The sequence below is a fragment of the Artibeus jamaicensis genome, unplaced genomic scaffold (assembly GCF_021234435.1).
Source record: "Artibeus jamaicensis isolate MK-2021 breed Jamaican fruit bat unplaced genomic scaffold, CSHL_Jam_final scaffold_916, whole genome shotgun sequence".
Classification (NCBI taxonomy): domain Eukaryota; kingdom Metazoa; phylum Chordata; class Mammalia; order Chiroptera; family Phyllostomidae; genus Artibeus; species Artibeus jamaicensis.
In genome coordinates, this window is record NW_026522059.1 from 33,067,976 (window position 1) to 33,081,451 (window position 13,476).

Consider the following 13,476-nt stretch of genomic DNA (forward strand, 5'->3'; position numbering starts at 1 on the left):
AGGATTAAGTGAGTCTAAATTATCCAGTTGTGAAATTATAACTAATAATATTTCTTCCCATTTTGTAGATGTGAAAACTGGATTCTTGTCCATACTTCTCAATCTTAGTTATTGGTTGTATTTCAGGAATCATCTTTTCTATGTTGATTAACCTGTTTGAAGCTTGAATTGGCAAACGACATTGCTTTCTGAGATAGTTCATACTGGATGAACAGTTCATACAGTTCATACTGAATCTCCAGGATGATCCCTGGAGATTGTGAATGGGTACTCTGTTGGGTGGGAAGAGTTCAATAATCAAAACAACGCACTTCTGTGTTCTATATTTATAAAGCAAATCGCAGTTCTTGTTTTGAATTTTTACAGTCACATTTTTCTAGGCAGGTATTTCAGACTAGGATTCCAAAGGATGCTAAGACCACAGGGAAAACGCATTTGTGTCCAGGACGAGCGTCGAGGCGGGAGAGAGACTGGCCAATCGGAGCTCAGGCTGAGGACTTGTCCCGCCCCCTTTGGACGAGCACCGCCTCTTTTCCGTCCAGCTCTCTGGGAGTGGAGGGGTGTCGCTGGCTCGTCTAACCCCTGCCTCTAAGTGACAGGACCCTGTACAGCAACACTTCTAGCCGGTCACGAAGTTTGTCGGTCCTTGCTTTGGCTGAGCTGAGGTGTGAGTGTGTGTATGTGTGTGTCCGGAGAGGGTTATTTCTGGGAGGCGGGGGAGGATCTGGCTAGGAAGCTCGGGATCCGGGATTGAAGGCGTTTTGGAGACGATCTTTCCGCTTCTGGGGACGGCATTTGGGCGGGCTGGGCTGAGGGAGGATCTGGAAGAGGAGGAACCGGGCTCTGGGAAACCCAGTAGGTATGGTAATGACTTAAGGACCCGTTCCAGCGAACTGGGCGCTCACGGTGGGGGTGGGAAATAGCCTGTGCGGGATTCAGGCTGGCGGTGGGCTTGATTGCCTCGGTTGCTAAGGAACGCGTGGTTTCCGCTCTGCCAAAGTGTGGGGCGGAGGCGGCTGGGCCCAGAAAACCTAGCCACGCCCACCTCTCCAAGGCCTTCAGCTAGGGATTGGCCCCTTTGTGCTGTCAGTTAATACGTGTCCGTTTATTTCATTCTTCAGTTCAGTGGGTTGTGTAGTTCTGGCTCTGTCGTTCATCTACCATTTTATGACTCCCCACACTTTCCATCTTCCCTTCTTAATCTACAAGTATCTGTAGACTAAAACATTTGCCGAGAAGCTTTAGGCAGCGTGAGGTGGTTTTATTAGTGGCGGATGGAGTGGGGGGAGTCTTTTTCCCAGTGCTTGATGAATCACTGAACCCGCAAGGGTGTCCACGTAGATAACTAGGAGTAGGGGCCTGAGAGATCTGGATTCTTGTATGTAGAATTCTTTTTCTTGCTGCTGCCTGTTTGATCTCAATGAGCTTCTCGGGAAGTTGAGGCAATTCATTATTGGACAATATATGTATGATCTCCCTTTCAGACCGTACTGTAGAACGGGCTGATACTAGCATATAAATCCCCATTTTACTTAATTCGCCCATATTAAATAATTAACTATGAAATGGTAACCACAAATAACCATTTTAAATCTCTTCTTTGCTGATAGCAGCTGTTCCCCAGTGGTTCAGCAGCATAAACATTCCAGAGAAAAAACAAAGGAGCTAAAAGTCTGCTTTTACTTCCCTTCTGCTAGGTGTATTGTATACATTTCCAAGAAGGAAGCTTTTATAGCTCGTTAACACTGGGAAGAACTTTGGCCTATAGATGTGGAAACTGGCAGGATTAGGGAATGTTTGTCCTTAGGCAAACCTCATAACTGTTATCCACAAAGTGGGGATATTTATGTGCCCTTTGTTCCTAAAAAGTAAGGAGGATAATTGATTGTGAAAATATTTTTAAAGTAATGATCTACACAGATGTAAAGTGTTATTGATTAGAGTTTCATCTCTCCTTTTGTCTATAAGATCTGAATTTTTAAACATAATGTGATTATGATCAATCAGCTTAAAATATTTTCAGACTTCCTTGTAATTTCTTTTTTATCTTTGGGATATTTAGAAATAGGGAAGAAACCAACTCTTCTCTCCATTATTGATTAGTTCTGGTTAGGTGCAGCAGGAATGTCATGCATGACACTTTTTTCCCCTGACATCACTAGATTTTTTTCAAGATTATATATATCCTGAAAGGATTGAGAAAGATTACCTTGTAATCCAATGATGAATATCTTTTGGATTCATTTACCAGACTGGTAACATATACCAGTCTGAGAAGCCAAGGAAAGCTATCGACTCTCCTCTTAGAAAAAGACAAATTTGAAGCATAAGTGGACGCTAGATTAAGAACATGTGTTTTCGATCAACTTCTTAAGTAAAAAGGAAATTACTCTTTCCCTTTGCTCATCCCACAGAGAGACTGGGTAACTTATACCCGAAGCTACATAGTTGGGAGCAGAATTGGATATTCTTTCCTCCAGAGTGCATTTTACTGTAGTTTACTTTAGTTCAGGGTCTTCAGTCAATCCCCAATCCTTTCTCTTTTTTTTTCTTTTTTTAAACATTTAGCAAACAGGAAGTACCATTGCTCAATAAATTGTTGTTCTTTCAACACCATGTCAGCTGTATTTTATTCCAAATTACTTTGATCATTCTCTTAAATCATATTTCTGTATTTGAGAAAGTAAAGAGAATTTATCAAATATTTTGGGAAAATATTAAATTGAATTTTTCAAGTAAACATTAAATCCATAAATTTTCTCTTTGATCAGGGTCCATTCTGGACAAAGAAAAGATGCCATTACAATATGACTACCTGACTTGTAAAACTCTTTTCTTAAACTTAAATGAATAATCTTTTATAACATTTTAATTTCCTGTGGCTAAAAAATATTGTGGTTGGTTCCACTGGGATTGTTTTCCTCATTTCTTTATTAAAATAGAAGGCTATAAATGGTTTTCCTCCCAAGTTCCTTTATCTAGCTTTATCAATAAAAGTGGGCATCAGTCATGGATATTGTCATCAGATATGGAAAACAATTTGGAAAAAGTATATGGCTTTTGTAATACACAACAGTATATAGGAGTACCTGTTGTTTCTTTACCACTTACAATTTTATTCAAATTGGTTAGTATGTTAAAAGAAAAACTGAGAGATATTAAAATGTTCGAGAGTTTATTTGAGCAAAAATTGATTTGAATTGGACAGCATTCAGTCTAGCAAAAGGAGCTAGTTTTTTTAGGCAGAAGGGAATGGGAATGAGGAATTTATACTGGCAAAAAAAAAAGGGTTGATTATTGTGAGGTTACTTTCCTTTGCAGGGGTTGGGGAGATGGCAGGGGCCTATCAGGCAGATTACCTCACTAGTTGGTGCTGATCAGGTGATTCTTGATAGATTGGTTTAAGATTCCTGTTCTGGAAGAGCTGAAATCGTAATGGAGTTGTGGGTTGGTGATGTGGGGCTGAACATAAGCAACTCCATTTTGGGCCTGTTTTGTTTTTAACAAGTATTTATCCTTTTCTTTACTCGCTTCATTTCTGATAAAGAACTGGAAATAAGGACGAATAGATTAGAGAATGACAGCTTTTAGGGGAGTAGTAAATAATAGCTCATTCTGTTTCTTGGGTTTGTCAATAGACAAGTGAAGTTTGCATTATCAGTTTTGTTACTAAGGAGCTGATTGGACATAGTACTTTATATTGGAGACCATAAATGAGTTCTAATACCTCCTGTCCCCTACTTCTTCTACTCCCTTTCTCAGAACCTAGATTTCAGTTCAGAGTTACTGCTCTGCATGGCCCAGGGCAGAGAGAGAGTAAAAGAGGGCTTTAGTGCTTACAGGTTTATAATAGGGTATCTGTACCCATTGGAATAATATGGACCAATGGATTTTTTTCTACCTATCAGATCATTTATATTACTAGGAAGCTGTGACTAAGGAGCAAGAAACCAGGATGTTAATCTAGTACTCCAGAGATTAATTAGGGTGATGCCTCTGAGCCATTTGAATAATGTGGAGGTGATTTAAAATTATTACAATGTCTTTAAAAAACTCTACTGGTTTAGGGACTGTACAGTTTAGGGATGCTAAATATTGTGTAATGTAGAGGTCCACTAGCTCAGAGAATTTCCTTCTCCTACCTCAAGGCCAAAAACATCTTCACTGAGGACCACAGTTCCAGAGGAAGTTCCTTTATGTAGAAACACAAGGCTAGTCTTCCTCCCTAGTCTCTGTTCCTTGTATCCATGTTTTTAATATCAGTAGATTTGGCTCTAAGTGAAGGTCTTAATGAAAATTTGGCTTAGAATATAGTTATTTTTTTATATTCTTTCAGAATGACTAAAATGATATTAATGGAAAACAGTGATACATATTTTATCATATTTGATATTCTCAGGACATTTCTTACTTGACAAATAAGAATCAGAGAGTCTTAGAACTAAATCTTTTTATACAATACATATCACTACATTTAATCCTTTCTTATATGGTAGAAATGTGAAGTCTCTTTGCTACAATAGAGTGAGATAGATGTATGTTTTCAGGAAAAAGAAAAGTTTATCCTTAGCTTACCTCTTTTGAAATGTTAACAATAGTAGAAAGGTAATACTCTGTACTCCAAGGTTTAACAAACACTGTTTTCTTGAATCAGAAGGTGGAGACAGTGCCATAAATGAGAGGATCTTGTCATTTTCATGGTTTTCAAGCCACTGAACATGGAGAATGACAGCAGGAATAAAAAAAGTTTTATTCTTCTATAGTAATATTATATAGTGATGTAGTTGCAAAAATAACAGACCATTTAAATTGAACAATTTAAAATTTAAGCAAAGACAGAAGGCAGATGGCTTAATCCAAAGAATATTTTTACATACATTGAATATTAAAAATATTTATGTATCACATTATGTAGAATAATAAATTGTATGGATACTTGTGGCAAAATCCTTATTGTCTATTTCAGTTTATTACCTGCACCAGGTAGAAGGTACTCTGGACCAAAAGTTTTAGAGTTGGCTCCAGTGTAGACATATCGTTTGTTGGGTTTTATAATGTTTCCAGGCATCGAGTTCTTTCATTGTCCATGGAAAGAGTTGATTTGTGATTTGCTACCACTTTTTTTTCTCAAGAATATGCTTGCATGTTATAATTCATTCTCATTATTCACAGTGATTCTCTCTGGGCAGCATAGATCATTTCTTCCAGATGGGAAGCTACACTTTTAAAAAGGACCTCCCAATTTCTGCTTCTATTCTGTCTGTTTCCAGAGGTCCGTTCTGTCTCTTCTCTCCTCAACATGGCCCTGCCCATGTGTATGCACATTTTGTAAACACTGGAGCATGTAGAAATGATCTGTATGCTCCCTTTCAATGCCAAAATGTTCTGGACCATAAATCCCATAAAACTGAGGGAAATGAAATCAGTAGAAGACTCAGAGACATACCCATGAAAATCTAAGAAGTTTAAGCTAAGAAGAACATTTAAGAAGATTCTTGGACATCTTACATGTACAAGACTACATGGCGTCTGTGGGTAGGAGAACTGTGTGTAAAAAGAACAGATAATGATTAAGTGGCTGGGAATATAGTAAGGTAGAACAAAAAGATGAAAAAAAACTGAAAATTTGAGAACTGGATTAGTTTTGTGTTCCAGCTGTAACAAACCACCACACATTTAGTGACTTAAAACAACACAAACTCATCATCTTAGAGTTCTGTACTTCAGAAGTCTGACATAGGTCTCACCGAGACAAAAAACATGGGATTGGCAGCACTGCGTCCCTTTCTGGAGGTCCTGGGGTGCCCTCTGTGACCGTGCATTCCTTTCTGGAGGTCCTGCGACGCCATCTGTGACTGCGATCCTTTTTGGAGGTCGTGGGACGCCATCTGTAACCTTGCTTTCCTTTCTGGAGGTCCTGGGGTGCCATCTGTGACTGTGCGATCCTTTCTGGAGGTCCTGGGACGCCATCTGTAACCTTGCGTTCCTTTCTGGAGGTCCTGGGGTACCCTCTGTGACCTTGTGTTCCTTTCTGGAGGTCCTGGGACGCCATCTGTAACCTTGCGTTCCTTTCTGGAGGTCCTGGGGTACCCTCTGTGACCTTGTGTTCCTTTCTGGAGGTCCTGGGGCACCATCTGTGACCGTGCGATCCTTTCTGGAGGTCCTGGGGTGCCCTCTGTGACCTTGCATTCCTTTCTGGAGGTCCTGGGGTGCCCTCTGTGACCTTGCGTTCCTTTCTGGAGGTCCTGGGGTGCCCTCTGTGACCATGCAATCCTTTCTGGAGGTCCTGGGGCATCATCTGTGACCATGCGTTCCTTTCTGGAGGTCCTGGGGCACCGTCTGTGACCGTGCGTTCCTTTCTGGAGGTCCTGGGGTGCCCTCTGTGACCTTGCATTCCTTTCTGGAGGTCCTGGGGCACCCTCTGTGACCTTGCGTTCCTTTCTGGAGGTCCTGGGGCACCATCTGTGACCTTGCGTTCCTTTCTGGAGGTCCTGGGGCACCATCTGTGACCATGCGTTCCTTTCTGGAGGTCCTGGGGCACCCTCTGTGACCTTGCATTCCTTTCTGGAGGTCCTGGGGTGCCCTCTGTGACCTTGCGTTCCTTTCTGGAGGTCCTGGGGTGCCCTCTGTGACCATGCAATCCTTTCTGGAGGTCCTGGGGCATCATCTGTGACCATGCGTTCCTTTCTGGAGGTCCTGGGGTGCCGTCTGTGACCTTGCGTTCCTTTCTGGAGGTCCTGGGGTGCCCTCTGTGACCTTGCATTCCTTTCTGGAGGTCCTGGGGCACCATCTGTGACCTTGCGTTCCTTTCTGGAGGTCCTGGGGCACCATCTGTGACCTTGCGTTCCTTTCTGGAGGTCCTGGGGCACCATCTGTGACCTTGCGTTCCTTTCTGGAGGTCCTGGGGCACCATCTGTGACCTTGCATTCCTTTCTGGAGGTCCTGGGGTGCCCTCTGTGACCTTGCGTTCCTTTCTGGAGGTCCTGGGGTGCCCTCTGACCATGCCTTTTCCAGCTCTGGAGGCTGCCCATATTCCTTGGTTCATGGTTCCCATCCTCCACCTAAAATTCCATCAACATTCCATTTCTCTGACTCTTCTTCTGCAGACAAATCCTCTTCTGACCACAACTAGGACAAGTTACCTACCTTTAAAGACCCACCTGGATAAACCAGGATAATCTCTCCATTTTAATGTTTTTCATTTAATTACTTTTGCGAAGTCCCTTTTGCTGTGTAAGGTTACATATTCACAGGTTCTGGGAATTAGGACTTTGACATCTTTGGGGAAGAGGCACTATTCTGCATACTACAATATCATATATTAATCCACACTTGATGTCGTAAACAGCAGAATTGGTATCACTGTAGAAAATTTAATTGGTGTGGAGAATAGACTTGAAAAGTTCTTGTAGCTAAAATATTGAATTCTTGAACAGATGCTATATGGTGGAAAAAGAATGAAGTTCACTATATGAATATTTGGAGTTTCTGTGGAAGAGACTATTATACATAACTGTCCCTAAGAAGAAAATAGCATTTGAGAAAAATAATAAAGAGGTAACATGAAATAAAACTTTCTGAGCTGAGAAGACCTATGAGTACAGAAAGGACCTTATGTAAAATGTAATAGCCCAAAGCGAACCAATGTCAGAGAGTTTTCAAGTTATGATAAAAAATCCTTTAAAAACCTAGAAAGAGAAAAAATGGCACATCACTATCAGAAAACAAAAATTAGGCTGGCCTCAGACTTCTTTTCTGTAGAATTAAATACCAGAAGAAAACAAAGCAATATTTTTAGAGCTTATTTTTTTTTCATGCAGTTTGTATTTCTGGTGTGACGGCAATTAGACAATAACTCCTAAGAATAGAAGGGACTAAACTACATCCTGTTTTGCTTTTGGGGGAAAAATAAAACACCAGTAAGATATAGAACTATTGATTAAAAGATGATATGATATAAACACAAAAGCCATGATTTATAGAAATATAAAATTAATGGTGCATCCTATAGCTCTAAGTATTATGTTAAATCTAGGAAATAACTAACTGCAAATGTAATAAACTGCTTGCAAGAGAAGGTGTATAATGTAAAAATTCAATAGTAATACTCTAGATTTAAGTAAACTCTTGTGATCTTCTGATTTATTTATGCCAAAGATAAAACCTGATGATAATTCAAGAGTAAGAATAGATTTAGAAATATACCTAAACCATTGATGGGCACATTGTGACCTATGGCCCCCTCAAATCTTGTTCACTGCCTGTTTTTGTATGACCCACTAAGAATAGTTTTTACATTTTTAAATAGTTGAAACAATTAAAATAATATTTTGTGATGTAAAAATTATATGAAATTCAAATTTTATTGCTTCTAAATAAAGTTTTATTGGAACACATCTGCAATCATTTGTTTATATGTGTGTCTGTTGCTACTTTGGAACTCAAACAGCTGTGTTGAGAGTTGCAACAAAACACAGTTTGGTGCTCTCATGCTTTGCATTGCTTCTCAGGGGACACAAATCACAGGGATACAGTTATATCTCTATTTTGCTTTTTGACCAGAAAGCCTAAGATATTTATGATTTGGCCCTTTTCAGAAGAATTTTACATCTCATGACCTGATCTCTAAATTTTCTTCTGTAACACTGGAGTTTTTAATTCAAAGAAACCAAAGTTACTCAGTTACTGCTCTTCAGTGTTTGGCTTACTCCAGCATCTCTTTGGTCTTATATGGAGTGGAGTTAAAAACAGGAATCTATTATTCTTTACATTTAATAATCCATCTTTCCATCTTTACTTTAAATGAAACAAAATTTGTGTAAAGATTTTAGAATTTTATTGCCAAAGGCACAAATCAGTCAATATTGTAATATTGTAAGAAATAATGGCTACCATTGTACACCAAAACTCTGTGCTTGTACAGATAAACATGTACAGTATGTAATAAGTGAGTTATATATCAATCAGTTAGTGAGTAAAGATTTGGCAGGTATAGGTGATTAAAAAGAGGAAGTGACATTGAAATGAGGTCCTGAAGGATGCCAGTGAATTCAAGCTGGTGAGACAAGGAGAACAAGATTTGTAAAACCACTAAATTGCAAGTAGGATCATGTGATTGGGACATGAAAGAAGTTCGGTAGCTAGAATGTAATTTGGAGAACAGTGGCTGGAGTTGAGGCAATAAGGACCTGCTGAGCCAGACTGAGGAGGCTGTTAGATGCCATAGAAAGCAGTTTTCATCCTGTGAACAATGAGAATTCATTTCAGGTTTTTGAACTGTAGAGCAACCTGATCAGAGTTATATTTCAGAATAATGGTTCTTATACTATTTTCCAAATACAGCAAACAATAAAATTCTTTAATGCTATGACTATACTTTCACAGAATGTAAGTTGCCTTGGGTTATACCCACTCAGGTCCTATTTATAACAAATGTTTTCTTGAAGGAGGGTGTAGAAACAATCTCCTACTTTACCCTAGAGACTTAGGTGAGCAGGCTGCTAAATAGACTGAAATGATTTAAAATTTTCAAAAGATTAAGAAGTTACCTATAAGGTAAAAGTAATCTTTCTGGCTTCTAGGCACATAGAGCTGCTCTAAGATACTATGCCTCTTTTATATGTGGCTTATTAAAACTTTTTGGAAACTTGAGATGATGGAAGTTATGGACCACTTGAATATATTTGAATTTTCTTTCTTAGGTATTAAAAGAACTGTTTAAATAGTGCTTAGCATTCTTCTAAGAAAATTAACATACTTGTTTTGAATGCCTGTATCTAATTTGACTAAAAGTACATCCTATTTTAAAGCTTGATGTAGATACATAGTGAAAATAGTTTCCCAGATAGTATTGCTTCACATTTATGTAAACTTTTACATTTAAAACATTTTCACAAATGATCTCGTTTCATCCTTACAGTAATCTCTTTAATATATATAAAAGGATTCTTTTTTTTACAGATGTAAAACATCTCTGCTGTCTGATCTGAACACATTCTTCCTTGTAGAGGAAAGTGAGTGGGCTCTTTGATCAGATAAATTTGAGTTAAAATTGCTGCCATTTTTCCATGTTAAATGTGCATGATTGGGAAAGTCACTTCATTATCTGGAAACTCAGTTTTCCCAGTTGGGGTTCATTATAGATGGGACATTATCTTTCTGTAATCTAAAACTTCCAGGATACATCTAGACCAAACATTTTAGATAAGGACTGTAGACCCAAATTATTATGACTGTTATTTTGTGACAGCCTTATTGAGACATAACTCAACCCATAAAATTTATTTAAAGTGTACAATTCAGTGTTTTTTTTAGCATATTCACAGAGTTGTGCAATACTCTAAAATTTTAGAATATGTTTATCGCCTCAGAAAGAAACTCTGCATGCACCATCAGCTACTCCCTATCTCGTCTCCCCGCCCCTCAGCCTTAAGCAACCATTGATCTATTTTCTGTCTCTATAGATTTCCCATGCTGGACATCTCATATAAAGAGAACTGTAAAAATGATGCATTAATTGGACATTTGTGACTGGCTTCTTTCACTTAGCATAAAGTTTTCAAGCTTCATTCATGTTGGAATGTATATTAACATTTTATTCCTTTCTGTAGCTGAATAGTATTTTATTATAAGGATATATTGTGTTTGTTTATCTATTCATCATGGATATTTTTCCACTTTTTGGCTATAAGAAAAATGCTGTTAGGAACATTTATGCCCGAGTCTTTTTATGTACATATGTTTCCACTTTTCTTGAGTATGCATCTGGGAGTGGAATTGCTGAGTCACATGCTTGCATTTTTTGAGGAACTGTCAAACTGTTTTCTAAGATGGCTGTACCACTTTACTTTCCCACCAGCTGTGCATGAAGGTTCCAGTTGCTCCACATTTGTAGCAACCACTTCTTTTTTCCTGTCTTTGGTCCAGCTATCCTGGGAGATGCAAATTGGTTTTTCATAGTGGCTTGAGTGACTCCCTAATGACTGATGATATTAGGTTTCTTTTCATGTGCTTTTTAGCAATTTGTATTTCTTCATTGAAGAAATGTGTGTTTAGATCCTTTGCCCATTTTTTCCATTGGATTCTTTGTATTTTTACCATTGAATTGTAAGAGTTCTTTATGTATTCTGTGTGCACTTATCAGGTCCATGCTTTGCAAATATTTTCTCCCATTCTGCGACTCATCTTTTCCTTTATCAGGTACAGTAGAGCACGTACAAGTTTTGTTTTTTTGTTTTGACTAAGTTAATTTTATCTCTTTATTAATTTTGTTGTTTATACTTTTGGTAATGATTGCCTAACCTAAGGTCATGAAGTTTTACTTCTGTATTTGCTTCTGAGCATTTTATAGTTTCAGCCTTTACATCTAGATATTTGATTTTTTTTTAGTTAATTTTTGTAGATGGTGTGAAGTAGTAGTTCAACTTTGTTCTTCTGCAGCAGCATTTTTAAAAGAAGACCATGGCCCTGGCTAGTATGGCTCAGTGGATTGAGCGTGGGCCTGCCAACTAAGGGATTGCGGTTTGATTCCCAGTCAGGGCACATGCCTGGGTTGTAGGCCAGTTCCCAGCAGGGGATGCACAAGAGGCAACCAGACATTGATATTTCTCTCCCTCTCTCCTTCCCTTCCCCTCTAAAGATAAATGAATAAAATCTTTTTTAAAAAAGAGTTTAGACTTACAAACAAATGCTAAATATAAATTTAAAAAAGACTATGCTTTCATATTACGATGCTTGACCTGGATTATTATCACTATTTAAAATTACCCTATAAATTGTGAGCTGTTTTTTAATGGTATGATTAGAATGAATGAAACTTCTGTTTTCAAATATTTGAGGTTAAGTTTTGAGTTGGTATTATTTTATTAGTTAGTGTTTGGAACCATTTAAATTTGATACTTTTATCTAAATGAGAGCAGTGGTAGCATAAAACAAGATAACGTCAGTGGCTGGCACATAATAGTTATTCGGTAAACATTTATTGAAGAAAAATAAATAAATAATTTATTTTCCTTATTGCTTTTTAAATGAGCATTTAATTAAAAAATTAACATATACTGAAAAGTTTACGATTGGATAAATACAGTTATTTTTATAGGTCAACTGTACAAGTTGCAATATAGAAAATAAATTTGCATCAGTCTCTTTACATTCATACTGAACTTTAAAATACCATGGAAACATCTTTCACTAATTGGACAGATATGTGCTATACTGTGTACCATTCTTAAACTGTAATGTGCAAAAATAACATTGCTGTTTATTGCAGTGGAAAAGGGGTCTTCATATAAATAAATTTGGGACACACTACGTCATGTAAATGTAAGTAGGGTTTTCTGTTATAGAGCTTCTTAAAGCCTTTTTATGGAAGTGTGTTTTGTGAAAACAGGGGCATAGTATGTGACATTTTCCAAGTATGTTCGGTCATAGAACTCAACGCAGTTGAACATAGAACAGAAGTAGCAAACCTACAAATACCTTTTGGAAAGTGCTATATATACCATGGTGATTTTATTTTGTAGACAACTAGGGAGCTGCAGATTATCCATTTAATATTTGTGTTAAATTTTGAATTCCAGTAAGGAAAAACAACTAAGAATATTATTATTGGTGTCTGGAATTGAATGCGCCAGGAATGGGAGCACAGCTTCCTTGGTAAAAATCCTGCCTTTGGACACACCCCCTGGCAGCCTGCCCCGGTTCAGACCTGGCAGGGGCCAGGACGCAGCAAGGTGTGTTTGTTTGATTTAACATTTGGCAAAAGGGTTTTTGACTTGTGGTTTGTTTTCTTTCACTTTGTTTTTCTTGTTTTGGTTTGTTTGCTTCTGGCAATGAACTTGGGTTCAGAATGTTGTTCTTTCTTATGGAAAACAGTGTAACAAGGTGAAAATGATTGTACTTGTATTAGTTTTTGGTATTGTGACAAATGCAAGTAAATGAAACAGTAGCTACATGCTATACATCTTTATCTGATTTATTTGTTAAGTTGTTTAGTATTACTAATTGTCTACTAGGATTCATTGCTGCATTAATTACTTGATCTCTCTTGATGTTTGGTATACCACGTTCCTTTGGTACATTTCTATGTTTTGATAAACATGTATTGATTATAATCAGTGTCCCTGCATAGTAACTAATAAAGAGATTAAGATCTTCATAAAATATCAGTTATTCAACATTATGTTTAATCTTTCTTGACTAATTGGTACATCTGTTTTTCACATGTATTGTAGGGAGAGAAAATATAATGTGAAAGAATACGGCCTCCATTGTATGTCCGATCTTATCTTCTGTCCCCTTCCATCCCTCGGTCTACTCAGAGTTCTTCAATGGTTCCCCAGTTTTACTCGAGATAAAAGACAAAACTCTTAAACTGGCCTGTATGTAAGACTTGGCCCCTTGCGACCTCTCCAATCTCATCTCTAAGCATCCATTCACTAATCTGTGCTGGCTCTCCTGTTGTTCTTTGGGCATACC

General features: G+C 38.0%; 1 protein-coding gene across 10 annotated transcripts in view; it reads left to right on the top strand.

The window, feature by feature from the left end:
- Nucleotides 1-544: 544 nt before the first annotated feature.
- Nucleotides 545-13,476, top strand: part of TRIQK (triple QxxK/R motif containing) — a 71,348-nt gene continuing 58,416 nt past the window's right edge. For 8 of the 10 annotated variants that reach the window (XM_053661234.1, XM_037131145.2, XM_037131143.2 and 5 more), the window contains exon 1: nt 545-665. The gene's annotated coding sequence lies outside the window, so the exon portion shown is untranslated. Of the gene's footprint in view, nt 668-835; nt 860-13,476 lie in introns of those variants that run through there. The other 2 variants (XM_037131137.2, XM_037131142.2) reach the window with 2 other exon arrangements.